We start from the raw sequence: 12,244 nt of genomic DNA, 5'->3' as shown, positions 1-12,244 counted from the left end.
TCTTTTACATAACTATGTAACATCTTCTCTGGGTGATATTATGCCTACATTACCATCCATTAGAAGCAAGGTTCCTCCCTCCCTCTCTCTCTCTCTCTCTCTCTCTCTCTCTCTCTCTCTCTCTCTCTCTCTCTCTCTCTCTCTCTCTCTCTCTCTCACACACACACACACACACACACACACACACACACCCCTCGTCACCTATGCATACTTGTTTTGTTCTTGAAACTCGGTTTACCTATACTCATCGTTTTGAAGTCCTCATTGAATGGATGTTATAGTTTCAAAGGGCCTAACAACACATGCTTCTATGTATTGCTCATGTACCATATTTTATTACCATTAGAAGGGTGGTTTGGATTCGTGCATAAGGGAACGCAATTAGGGCAGTGCTTAATCCTATGACTGTGGACTGGAAGAGTATAGTTTGGAAACTACAAGTTGGTGATTGATGCTTTCAAGGGGTCGCTTGCGATCGTGGGATCATGTCTCTACACATTGCTGCAAAAGCAGTAAGTCTCAGACTGCTGGTATATATTTTCAATATTCACAATCTTAGCAATGTACAAATGAAGGACACCTGCTAGCCATGGACATTATTCACTGCAAAGGTGAATCTTTGCATTGTTGTTTTCACAAGCAAAACAACTCGTGACAAAAGGGAAATCTAGCTTTATTGTTGTATATCAAACTATGTAAATGTGTACAACATAAACAAAACTAGATGGTTCCATTATATATCAAAATATGCTCATATTACATATGAAAATCAATAGCTGGGATGCTACATGCCGTAATATGAAAATCAATAGCTGGGATGTTACATGCCGCTTCAAAAAGGGTCTGGCTAGGCTTTCAAAAAAGACGATTGTCTCAAAAAATTCACATGAAACTACAGGCTGCGAAGGATAACCAGGACACATAGTGAATTTTAAAGCGCATGGGCCACATGACAAAAGTACATAGAGCATAAATTTACGCAAGGTGATAGATCAGGCCACTAATTTCCCATGCTAGAAGAGGCATGCATTGCAAAACACTTGAATGCCTCTGCAATTTGCTTCAATGCGGAATTGGACTCCTCCTCTAATGCAAGACGCTTTCGATTGAGAGCCACACCTTCTTCAAATTCAGCCCTTGTCAACTCAACAAGATCATCGTCATGCTTTGCTCTTCGTGAATCAATGCGCTCCATGAAAGAGAGGAGTTGTTTGGTTGTTCCCTCGAGTTCCTTCTTCAAGATGGACGCTCTATCCCCTCTCTTGCGCTTTTTTCTAGATGACGACAACTCCTCAACTAAGGTCACATCATCTTTGTCCTCCTTTGGAGCTTTGTCGGGCGGAGAAGATGCATCTCCTAAACATCACAAAATATCCATTACAACCATTACAACCTATAAAACACACAAGAAGATACAATTAAAAATAAGTCTCACCCAATGTATCATTTGAAGTATCATAGATAAGATTTGCGGGATTGATCGACCTCTCGGACCCAACACGATCAAGCATGGCTGAATATACATCTTGCCCAAAGCTTCGAGGGAGCTTCATCTCTTCTCTTTGACTTGAACTCATGGCCCAATAGCTATCTTTTCCTGAAGGAATGCGTCGTTCATAGTCATGAATCTTCTTGAATGCTGCTAAAATTCGATCCCAGCGAAAGAGGCATTGATCAGGAGAACGGAGTGCCCCATGTTGCACACAATATTTGGATATGTACTCCCATCGCTCATCCTGTGTCTTCAAAACAGCCCCAAGATTACCCTGTTTCATTTCTTGTAAAAGCTTTGCTCTTGCATCCAGCAACGTAACCGTTTCTTTGAGGTTCCAATGCCCACTTCGAAAGAAGAGCTTTGATGGTATCAACTTCTCATCACGTGGTGGAGTTCCTACCGATTTCATTGCAGCATCAGCAATTGAAGGTGTTGGCATCTGACTCGAAATGGCAGCGGAGCTTGGTTGAGCATGTTGAGGAATAGATAAGCCGATCACACTTGGAGCACTTGAAGGCTTCGCAATGGAAGAGCGAACGGAACCTTTCTTAGCCTTGGAAGCCTTTGCTACTTTCTTTGATGGAATAGGTGGACATGGCTGGTTATTATTGATAGGAGATAGTGGAGACCGCATAGCGCATGGTTGTGAAAACGATGCAACTTGAGGCACCTGTACACAGTTTTGAGGAGTGCAAGGGCTAGAAGGGGTTGCAATAGCTTCCAAAGAATATGCTGCCATGCTTGGGGATTGCTCCAAAAACTGTGTGGATGGAACAATGTCATCATCCCACTCGAGGTTAAGATCCAAACTCCATTTCTCCATCATGAAAAACCTACAAATAATACAAAAAAAAATCATGACAGAAAACATAATTCTCCACAGGCTGTGTGTGTGTGTGTGTGTGTGTGTGTGTGTGTGAGAGAGAGAGAGAGAGAGAGAGAGAGAGAGAGAGAGAGAGAGAGAGAGAGAGAGAGAGAGAAGGACAAGCAATTACGAAATCAAGAATAGGAGAGTGTAAATGATAGAAAATGGTTGGGTATGCCTTTGGGATGCAATTTATGCTTGCTATACAGTTATTCTACGTGAAATTGGTACCAAATAATGGCATTGAACCGAAATCAAGTAGTCAACTAACACACCTAATTTGCACAGTATCAATATAATGTTCCAAACCATTGCAGAAGCACAACATTACACTAACTAAACATGTTTAATTGCATGCAGAAAATAAACAATGTTCAAAACCACACTCAATCCATTGAAGGAGCACAACGATACACTAACTAAACATGTTTAATTGTAGGCAGAAAATAAACAGCTTCACTACTTACAAAGAAGCGTTTATTGCAGAAGCATGACATTGAGTCAAAGCTGAGATATGTTACCTGTGTGTAGTGGCAATGAACCAGGATATGGCGAAGGAAGAAGAACGGAGAGAGAGAAGAGGGTGAATGAAGGAGTGTTGCACGTTCTCTCGTTTATGCAGCAAGAAAAAGTGGTTTCTTTTAAAGAACTCAGCCTTAATCTATAATGAGTGGGGCAGGTGGCATCCTTTAATTCGTTTTGTGTTAAATACAGTTGGACTGCGCTAAAAAAAGCCCACTTTTTGCTCCCTGCAAATCCCTCAGGATCCTGCTGTAAATGCCCAAATGGCAGGAGGGGAGGCTGAGCCATGCGACCACCCCATGATGAATTATTAACCTGTCTTCCTACTCAAAAGGCATGAGGGCAGGTGGCCATGCGACCTAGCCCTTAGCTTTCAGGTTCCGTCCAATCACAAGTGGCATGAATGTGCTATGCATCATTTGGAAGCGAGAAAGAGAGCATATTATGCATTTGAGAAAAAGTGTAATGCGAGAAACATCAAGTTTTGGGCTCTCAAGAAGTACTTTTTTGATGCATTGCTGACGTCGATTCTTCTTTATGGAGTTGAAGTGTGGGGCGGGAGCATCTCAAAGTCTACTTGGAAAGAGTTTGAGAATGTCCAAAAGTGTTTTCTTACAAACTTTCTCCAAGTTAAGACACAAACACTTCCTACTTCTTGAGTCGGTATCTCTTCAATTGAAGTTATGGGCATGGAAAGGGTTGTGGAGTACATGATAAAGCTGCGTCAAAACCCCTCACATTGACTTCCTACAATTGTATGGGAAGCAAGAAAAAAACATATAAGAGCAAGATCTTGAGCACGGGATGGATGCAAGACATAAAGGAGTGGTTTGGGAGATGGGATGCATTACACTTGCTACATGATGCTTCAATTGACTCCCAAGTGAATGAAGCTTTTCTACAAGGCCAATGTATTACGGCTTGGGAGGAATTTGATGGTCATGCTTCATACATTAGACCACCCATATTGCCCCCAACTATAAAACATGTTCTTCACTAAAAGAGAAAATCGTACTCACGCTTACATGCTTGAGCCTATCCCCTTGTCATCGATACGCACTATCGTGGCCATTCGGCTTAGCTCCCATTTCATTCGATGTGAGACAGGGCGTTGGGGCAATGGAGAAGAGTCAAATCGACCTGTGCACATTATGCTCACTGTAAGTTTGAGAGTCTGAGTACCACACACTACTAGAGTGCTCAGCTTTTGGTCACATCCGAACTTGCTTCTCTCACATTTCCATGACTTAGACCTACACACTTTCCTCTCCCAGCCACAGTGTGGGCTCTCCATTGCGACTCTCATCATCACAATTTTGGAGCATCGAGAGTCACTCATCAGCCATACACATACTACATCACATGTAACTTTGGTCCCATAGGTCATATTTGACCTTCGAGGATGATAATAAAATATATCTAATCTATCTATCTCTTAGTTGGCTATCCGTGTAGCACTTCTAAATTAAACAACTACTGTCAATGGGTATCGGGACTTCTTTCTGTATGTTGGATGCCCGTTGGATGAGCCTTGTGCAAAGGATATGCCATGGTTTTGCTACATATACTATTTTGAGTTATGCATTCAAGCTCAAATGAGCCTAGTTCTATCATCTTTTATTGAGGGAGAGCCATTCTTCCTATGATTTGTCATCTTTTATTCAAGGAGAGCCATGTATCTACTTCTTTATTGAGCTTGAAAGAAACTCAAGCGCTCACACCCTCCACACGTCAACATATGGGGAGATCCTCTCGAACGTGGGTGCGACTAAGGAAATCTTCACCACCTTTCCTCCGTGTAAAGAGGCTCAGCATTTTGCCAAAAATAGAGTTGTCATGTGTGTGTGTGTGTGTAGCTGTTTAATCTTAGATAATAAGACATAATTGAACTTTTACATTCAAAAGACAGTTGGTGTTAAGGTGGTTACGCCGCTAGCGGAAGCTAAATAGCGAGAACTCAACCAACAACAGAATTTGCCAGACGAGGACGGAGCTTGACCCGCAGGCGCATGGAAACAACTAGGTGGGTGTCAAATCACCTACTCGACCTTCTAATGACAATCACTACTAAGGAAATCAAATCTAAGTTCTAAAATACGCAAGTGACTGAAATCCGTACTACGAACGAATGCTATACGAAACAGGATCTAGAATCATTGAATCGATCTCAAACTCAAGGGGAAGTCTATACACTAGGTAAGAACAACACCCTAAAGACTTGAACTGCAAAATCAACCTATAATCACTCCGTGCGATAAACGCGTATGAAGACAGGCCGAAAAATACAGGTGACCGAAACTTGACCCTGATGGTATTAATGCGTAGCTCTACTCGTTGTGGTTCTATAGATATGCTGCACGCTCCATTCTGACACACGAGTTGGAAGAAAACTCACACCGAAGCTCGTAGAAACTTACCATACATAGAAGTCGATAGCGCGCACTCTTGGTATCTGTGCGTAGCTCTCGCCGTTGCTAACACAATGGCGGTGTCTCTTCTCCAATGGAGGCTCCGTAGCTCGCATAGCAAGTAGATAAGACTCTCTCTCTCTCTCTCTCTCTCTCTCTCTCTCTCTCTCTCTCTCTCTCTCTCTCTCTCTCTCTCTCTCGCTCAGACACAGTCACGGCGCTCCAAAAACTCACTTTGATTAATAAAATTGAATCCTCTTTAGGTTACAAAAACTTTGGCTTATATACCTCAGCCTTGGAGGTGAGAACATCTCTAACTAATTACATCAGCAAGTGAAATTACTTCGGGATTACAAGCAAGAAACTCAATTGAGTCCCGTTACTTAATGAATGGCTCAAATCAAAATTAATGTCGGAAAGACATTTATTACAATCAATGGTTACAAAATGATGAGTATGAGCAAAAATGTGGGTGTGATCCTCTGCTGGCTCAACACTCCCCCCCTCCGCGTTCATGTCGTCCCTGACATGACTTTTATGCTTGGTCAATAAAGTCCTGTCGTCTTGAGCATCTACAAATGTGATTCGTATCGTAGGTTGCCGATGGTCAAGGTTGGGCCGAATATTTTGCTTTCATGGGTGAAAAAGACGGTGTAGAAAGCTTCTTCGAATGTTTGCATGTGGAAGCTAGGCAAAAACATAATCCTTTGGTATAGGAGGTGCAACACTTTTGGAGAAGGCTGCAATGAAAGATCATATATCATATCAGTCACTGTGTCGGCCGTCGATAGTAGACTCGAGGTCGTGGCTTTATCTAGCGCGAACACTTCAATGCAAGCTAAGAGAGTCCTGCAGATTTTCTTGAGCATCTGACACAAAAGGTCAGGAGAGCCAGTAAAGAGCCTGATGGTGCTCGTTAGGGTTTTCACCATGTAAGCTTTACCTATTCTCTCTCCTGCCTTTGGTCCTGGCATCCTAGGATAATTAAGCCAATTTGGCTTCTTTTCTGCAATCTTGCCATGCTCTTTCCAGTTTCTGACTCTTGGCACCGGGCAGAAGGTTGCATTCTCCCGAATCTCCTTTGGTGCCTCCACCAAGTAGATGAGGTAGGCTGGGTATTTGTTCAGCCAACCTTTCCTCCATCTAGGTTGTGAATCTACTATCCTCTTTGATTGTTCCTCCTTTGTGATGTCGCCTTCGTAAAGAGCGACATACTGCTCCTCCTCTATTCTCTTTTTCGTCTTTAGCACTTCAAATTTCATCAAAGAGAAAGGCAGGCTGGGTTGCATCCACTCTTCATGGAGCACTTTTGTGTTTAGTCCCTGAAGTCTAATGGAGATCAGGAGTCTCCTCTCCCATTCCATTTCCGCCTTGGCACTCTCCTCTGTTGACTTTTCTATTTGGTCATGGAGCCTTTGTTCTTCTTCTTCAGAGATTCCTGAAGTTGAGACCGCCTCTTGAGCTGGGGCTAGATCTTCAATTGTGGTTGCCTCTCCAGTTTCTGGTAGCTCTATGGTTGCTCCACTTGATTCTTCGTGTGGTGTCTCTGTTTCTCTTCTTTGTTGCTCTTGTAGATCTTGGAGCTGTTTGCGGAGGGTCTCATTCTCTGTTCTTAGTGTTTGATTTTCTAAAGTGAGCCTCTCCTCTGCTGCCAATGATCCCTCCGCAATGTGCAACCTTTGCACTTGCTCTAATCTTAGCTCTCTTTGTAAGCTTCGGACCTGGTCTTCCAAAGCTGGTATGATAACTCCCTCTTGTTCGGTTCCTGCTCGGCTAGCTCTAGGGGTAGTCCTGAGTCTAGTGATTGTTCTTTCTTGGAGCTCGACTCTTTCCCTTAGCTCAATGAGCTCATCCTTGGCTGCCTCCAACTCATCTTCTATCCGCTCCTTTGCTTCCTGTGCACTTGTTACCTCTCTTGAAGCCTCGGCTAGCTGGAGTATCAAGCCATCTCTCTCGTTTTCCGTGCCATAGAGTGATGCTTTATGAATTTCAGATTCAGTCATAGCATTCTCTAATTTCCTCTGCAACTCGGCTTCCCTTTGTTTGGCTGTCTCAATCTCCACTTCCTTTGCCTTGGATATTTCTTTGATCTTGCTGAGCAGTTCATGCACCATGTGCATGTCTTTTTCATCTTCATCTATCAACTCTAAAGCTTTTTCTGCCACCACCTCCACTGGCTTCGGCTCTTCTAGTACGTTCTGCTCGTCCAGTTTCTCTTCACTCTCTTTTGTACTCTTTATTTTTTCCTCTGTCCCTCTCCGATCATCTTGTTTTTGTAGGGGGATCCCATAGACTGCCTCAAGGGCCTCTGCTTCAGTGTATCCTATCGCTACCAGATCCTCATAATCATTTCTCTTTTGCTGAACTGGATCTATCTCCTTTTCTTTGGTCTCGGCCTTCGACTTTTCCAAATCATCTGTGTCCATCTCTATTGTGGTCTCTTCCACGATATTTTTTATCTTCTTCAGGCTTGGTACATCAGTCATAGAGGGGTATCTGTCCTCAGCTTCCTTGGCTTTCCCCTTGTCGTCCTTTTTTAGCTCAGCTTTTAAAAGCTGTACCTCCTCTTCAGTGTATGGCTCGACAGGTTGCTGCTCCAGTATAGCCTCTGACTCCTCATAAGCTTTAATATATTGATCGTATTGATCAACATGTGGCCTGGCTGAGCTAGTTCCGACTTTGGTGGGGTCTGGCACCCACTTTTCTTCAAAGTCACCCTTTAGAGCTCTTTCTGCTCTAAACTGCTCCACTAGTCTTTCCATTCTTGCCACTTTCTGACTTTTGGTTTGCTTGGGAGCAACCTTCTTCTTTACTTTCTTCATAAGCGGCTCGTCCACCTCCTCTTCAGGTTCTGAAACTATTTCTAGTTTCCGGCGTGCTCTTGTGGACACCCTCTTGGATACTTCAGGCTGTTCTTCCTCCTCATCGGCTTCTCTAAGCCACTCATTCTGGGAGGGAACCTTTGGCCATTGATCTCTGGCTCCAATAGCTTCATAAGCTATTCTTGTCAGAACTTCAGCTCCTCCTATATACTTTGGCTTCTCGTTGTGCATGGCAATTACTTGCTCGTGGATGTGTTGAGCGTAATTCACCTCTTTTGGCATATTGCTCTTCAATGCCCATGTGATGGTAGTTGCAATGGCATGGGGTGTTGTCGTATACTTTTGCGGTCTTTTACTGCAAATATGGAGAAACTGGTTGTACAGTCGGCAAAGGGTTGCCGCTCTTTGGTCTGCCATATCTCCATAGGTTGCATTCTGTTTCTTGGACCCATAAACCTCTATAGCCTCCCTTATTTCCCTGACAGAGCTCCCTTTGTTGTGCAGCTTCAATGCATCTGCAATGAGCTGTGGAGTGATCTGTACCTCTACTTTCTCTCCATCTATTGCTGTCAATGTGGCTTTCCCATCCTTCTGAATAGAGGTTGCCAACTCATACACTCTTCTTGTATCTACACCTGATGGTCTCAAGGTGAAGAATCTGTGCAAGTCTGCCCTTTCCAGGTACCTGCTGATGTTCTCTGACCTGCTATAATCCACCAATTCTTGTGGAATCATCGGTATATCCACCGCTTGCCCTTGAGGATCTATGAAAGTCCCCTGGTAGATCTTTATTCCCTCTTTCTCCAATACTGCTTCCTCCACCCAAGTTTTGGTTGGCTTGAGGGTTTCTGCTGGAATGTCAAAGGGTTCCGCTTCTGCAAGAGCATCTTTGATTGTTGGTCTTTTTCTCTTCGTTGCCGATAACTTGGCGGAATCCATGGATCCTGTAACTCCAATTTCAAAAGTTAGCGTCTTTTTAGTACTGAAAGCCGAAATGAAGCTTTTAACTATTCAAATGACTTGAAAATTGAAACATGAGCTATTTAGGGCCTAAGGATGCAGGGTAGGTGAAAAAATATGCAAACTGGGCTCAAAATCATGCTGGAGACATCATACGCGTATGATGTCTTTTGTATCAAAATGACTTCATATTGGTTGTGCTTGTAGCTGATAGTGTATACATGAGTATCATATGCTTGGATTTGAGTTTGGATCCCATTTGGTCAAGTTTTGGCCAGTTTAGTCCAGTTCAGGCTCTTGGCAAAATTTTGAAAGGGAATTGGATTTTATGATCCAAATTGGATAAAACTTGGTGGTTCACCTTCAAATGGCATGTAGATCACTTCTGTTTGGTGGTTGAAGCCCTGAGGTGCCAAAATCACATAGTGAGACATCATACGTGTATGATGTCTTTTAGTGTATTTTTGGACCAAATTTCTCTATAAGCTTGGATTTGGCTTTAGATAGGCTTATTCAGTGGATTTATGAAGTTTGGATAGATTTTGGGCTAAAAATGGCTCTGGAGACATCATACGCGTATGATGTCTTTTTCATCAATTTTTCATGGGATTGGTTCTGTGGACTCCCCATGTACTAGTGAAGGACTGTCCCTACTCAAATCTTGGTTTGGACTTGAGTATGTTGGATTTGGGCCAAAAATAGGCTTTAAGTGAAGGATTTTCCCTCAATTGGGCTAATGGGGTGATCCACTTGACCAAATGGTTCCAAATTTCATATGTAGCATGTATTAGATATATATAATGGATGTATGATGTCAAATGAGCAGTTTTGGCTCTGTAAGTGCAAATAGACATCATACGCGTATGATGTTTTTTGTGTCAGAATGGTGCTTTTTGGTTACAGATAGCTTGTAGATGTGTTAATCAACAATCCTACAAAGTTTCAATGAGTTTGGAGTTATTTTGACAAAACTAGGACCAAAAATCAATTTTATGGCCTACTTTGCGTCTTTTTGGTTTTCCTTTGGTTTTCTAACTCCAATTCTCATGATACTTGGTTCATAGGATGTGATTAACATGTGGAATGAGGCTATGCACTCAAATGTTGAAATGGATGTGAAATTCATGCTGTGAGACATCTTTATGTGTTGTCCTAATACCGGTTGCGGTCTTTCTATCCCCATAGGTCCTGGTACATTTCCCGTTGGGTATCGAGGTACTGGATGTACTTGAGGTGGTGCTAATTGAGCAGGAGGTGCATACTGACGCTCCCTTACATACCCTTTGTTGTAATAGCACTCCTTTGTTGGATGGTTTGTCCATTTTTGTTCAATAGCACACCATTTCAGTGTTTTTGGCAATGGTTTTTGGTATGGTGCCATCCTTTTTAGAGCATCTTCTATCATTTGCTCTACATTTGGCATGGTTGTTGTTTGAACATTCTTTTTAGTGGTAGTCTCGCTCGCTACGGAGGAGGAGCTACTGGATGCAAAATTTGTATCCACTGACACCTCTCCATAAACCGTACAGTTATCCACTAAGTACAATGCCTCTCTCGTTACTTGCTCGAAACTTGTACAAGCTTTCAAGTGCAAGTCCTTCTTGAGAGTGTCGTTTCTCAGTCCCTCAATAAAGAGAACAGATAGTCTGTCTTCTTGTGGTTGTTCACGTACTGGACATCTCTCAATGTATTGTTTGAAGCGAAGTGAAGCTTCCTTCACTTTTTCGTGTTCTCTCTGTTTAAAAGCATATATTTGTGAGACCGTATTGTTCTTAATCCCTCGTTTTGAGAATTCCTCAGCAAACTCTCTTAGCAAATGGTCAATGTCCTGGAATCCCCCTATGTTCAGTGGTTGAAACCATGTCAATGCCGTACCTTCTAGAGTAAGACCAAATCCCTCGTATTGTGTATGGAAATCTGTTATCTGCTCAGCTCTTAAGACTTGCTTAAAGAGTGACACATGTGCATACGGATCTCCTGAACCACCATACTTCTTTGGCATACACTTCGCTACTTGAGATGGTCTCATACGTCTATGGTCTGCTACCAATCTCATTGCTCCTGTGTCCCGGCTAAAGCTTTCTCTAGCATCATGGACTTCATGGGTTACCCTTGTCGGTTCCCCTGCCCTGAATCTAGTACTAGGAGGTAAATGTGATGGTTCCGCTTCGAACCTTGGACCTGGAGTGGTATATGTGGGGATTGGAACTGCACTGCCTCTATTCGTATCCATTGACTCTCTGGAATGTAATGATCCCATTGGTCCGGGCTTCGAGTACTGAGGTTGACTGAAAGAGTCAGCAGCCTGAGTTCTTTGTCCTCCTGTCGTCATTGGGTTTTGCCCTCCATTTGTTGGTGCTGGTCATTGTGAGCTAGAAGTAACATAATACTGATGTAGTGGTCCCCCAAAGTATGTATATCCTTCTAATTCTTTCTTGCCCATTGTTGAGTATTGCCTCCCATACTTGTCGTAAGCGGCAATTTTCACTTCCGATCCCTCTGTGTAGGTAAAGACATAAAGTCTTTTTTGGTCTGTCAACTCTTCGGTGTAGGGTTCTTCACATCTATAATAGAGATCTTGCTCCCCATTATTATATTTGTATAGCCCCACATAGATGTTATCAATGTTGATCCTTGTAGTTTCATTCTCTCTTCTTAGCCTCGCATCAGGGAAGTTCATTATTGGTGCTTTCTCCTCGAGTTCTTCATCTACTTTGGCTTTGGTGCCCATCAATCCCCACTTGTCCACAATGTTAGGGTTTAGGACTATCAAGTACATGGTACCCTCGTCATCTAGATATCTATCTCCGCTATAGCTCACAGGCACTAAGTCCTTGAACTCACTAGGTCTCTCCTCTATCTTTACACAATAGCGGTCCATTCCATCTTTGTAGATCCTGGCACCTTGCTCATTGTCGTACTGGTATTTTATGAACAATAGCTTCATTGTGGCGGAAGGGTTTGATGATCCTGCTGCCATATTTTCTCTGTTGTTCAGGTTCAAGTGTTCCAAGTGTTCGGTGAAAATCTTGTAAGATCTCTCCGAAGAAGTATCAGAAACACTTCCTTCAAAGATCGGCTCTAATGGTTGCACCCAACTTTGGTTTACACTTCCCTCGGTTGATATGACACTTGCTTGTTCCCCTTGTTTTGGTTGGTTATTCTGGAGGTT

General features: G+C 42.9%; 1 pseudogene; it reads right to left on the bottom strand.

Annotated features, from left to right (window-relative positions):
- Positions 1-1,000: 1,000 nt before the first annotated feature.
- On the bottom strand, positions 1,001-3,170 carry LOC147464250 (uncharacterized; annotated as a pseudogene).
- Positions 3,171-12,244: the final 9,074 nt, after the last annotated feature.

The sequence above is a fragment of the Adiantum capillus-veneris genome, chromosome 1 (assembly GCF_014529385.1).
Source record: "Adiantum capillus-veneris isolate H3 chromosome 1, ASM1452938v2, whole genome shotgun sequence".
NCBI classification, from domain to species: domain Eukaryota; kingdom Viridiplantae; phylum Streptophyta; class Polypodiopsida; order Polypodiales; family Pteridaceae; genus Adiantum; species Adiantum capillus-veneris.
This window is presented reverse-complemented; position numbering and strand designations above follow the sequence as displayed.